The sequence below is a fragment of the Solanum tuberosum genome, unplaced genomic scaffold (genome assembly GCF_000226075.1).
Source record: "Solanum tuberosum cultivar DM 1-3 516 R44 unplaced genomic scaffold, SolTub_3.0 scf00394, whole genome shotgun sequence".
Taxonomy (NCBI): domain Eukaryota; kingdom Viridiplantae; phylum Streptophyta; class Magnoliopsida; order Solanales; family Solanaceae; genus Solanum; species Solanum tuberosum.
Genome location: NW_006239329.1, coordinates 90,883 through 93,117, shown reverse-complemented (window position 1 = coordinate 93,117; position 2,235 = coordinate 90,883).

Sequence of the window (2,235 nt, the reverse complement as noted above, 5' to 3'; positions counted from 1 at the left end):
ATATATATATATATATATATATATATATATATAGAGAGAGAGAGAGAGAGAGGTAACATTTCTATTGGCACAATCTCATACAATATTTTTTGTAAATCATAAGATATTGTATAATTCAATCGAGAGAAATCAATAAAATGATCAGGTCATAATTAAAATGTGAATCGAAATAATTTAAACTATCAAAATTAATATTATTGACCACAAGGTATGAAATTGAGTCATTAACATATTAATGTATATGGAGATGAGAACACTATTTTAAGGTATTTAAACATTGACTGGATTTTTTTTAATTATTATTAATAATCTACTTACCTATTTATGACAAAGATTTTCTTACTAAGATTATGTTTTGGTAGGTTCTAAGAAAATTGGTAGGTTCAGATTAATTTTGACTTTATCAAATCTAATATAAATCTGTATATATGGAATGTTATTTAAAAAAATTGCCAATATTATCCTATAAAAACACCTCATACCAACCTCTCAATTGCATTCTCTATTTTCTTTTTCTCTCTATACATGTCATCCCCTTTTGGAGATCCTATTTCACGTTTTTCTATGTCCTCCAAAAAAAATTTCCCCAATTCTTATGTTTGGAGTTATTCTCCATGTCCTAAATGCTTTAATAATAATATTTTATTCTTTTCTTCTTTTAATGATACAATATGTATAAATAATATACCAACATTGTATCCCCTTTATTTTTCAAGAAAAGAAACATTAGAAAAGATTTTATATATATATGTGTGTGTGTATGTATTTAAGAAGAATATTAATACATAAAATGGTGGGTTAATTTGTACTTGTCTCTCTTAATTTTATTTATTTATTATGTCTATTTATATAGTTTACTTCTAGAAGTTGATATTGAAGAATATAATAGTATAATCAAGTGAATTTGTTGGATTAGCAGTTGGATGAAGATAAAGTGTTGGATTGAAAAATAATTAAGTCATGGGTTTCTTGAAAAATGTGACAGAAGTTTCGAGTTCAAATCTCTTATCAGGGCTAAACCTGAATTCTTTCACGATACAGTGAATACTTTACAAAAAGAAAGTGAACATCACATCTCTCAATACGCAACAAAAGGCGCGTTACAAGTGCTAATAGATGCTTGTCCATGCGGAAGAAACAAGCATAAGATCATCGAATCAGGAGCCATATTCGAGCTCATAGAGTATTTATTTTATCCTAAGAGTACTTATATGTAATCTAGCAATACATTATGTGGGCGAAATGGGGTAGGGAGTTGGGCTTTAGGGGTGGGGTTGGGTGGATGGTAAAGGGTGGGGATTGAGAATATAGGGTGGGTTGGGAGGAGAATGATCTTGAAATGCCTTTTATAAAACTTGTTTTTCCTTCTTTCATTAGAGAACTTATTTTCCTCATATTTAAGGAGTTTGTTTTCCTAGAATAAATATTTTCCAAAATATTTAACCAATCAAATATGAGAAAATTGAAAAACATTTTTCAAAAAATATTTTTCAATTTTCCTATGTTTGGCTGGTTAATATGTTTGGGAAACATTTTTTCTCTAGGAAAGCAAGTTCCTTAAAATGAGAAAAATGACTTCCTACTGGAAGTAGATAAGGGAAAGCAGGTTTGATAAATGGCATTCCAAGTTTATTGTCTCCTCTCCATCCACCCAATACCTCCAACCCCCACCCGTGAACCTCCACTTTCTATTACAGCCCGTGTCACAGTATTTTCCAGAAAATTTTCTACTTACTTATCAGACACTAGAACACAAGTATCAAACGCACTTACTTTCCAAAAAAATATTTTCTAAGAAATCATTTTTCATGGAAAACATTCTCCTTCTACGGTTCCTCTAAACACTAAAAAAAATTTCCCTTCGATTAAAAAAATCTATTTTAGAAGAGAGTTTGAGATCTACTTAATTTATCACTACGCCCTCCCATACATAATGTGATATTTTAGATTTTGAATTAAGAAAACCATTTAATAACGTACATTAATTAAGAGGGTTATTTAACTAAATTACTTAATTTACTCATAGAAAAATTCCAAGAAGTATTCAACAAAAATTAAAAATTTGTTCAGATCATTTATTAAACAAAAGTATATTTGAAAACAAAAATTAAGTTAATTCCTTAAATAACTTATATATACAAGTGCAATACTTAAAATACTATAAGCAACTGAGCTAGTATTATTTAACAAATTTCATGTACCAAAACTTGAGAGGACCTACTTGATTATATAATA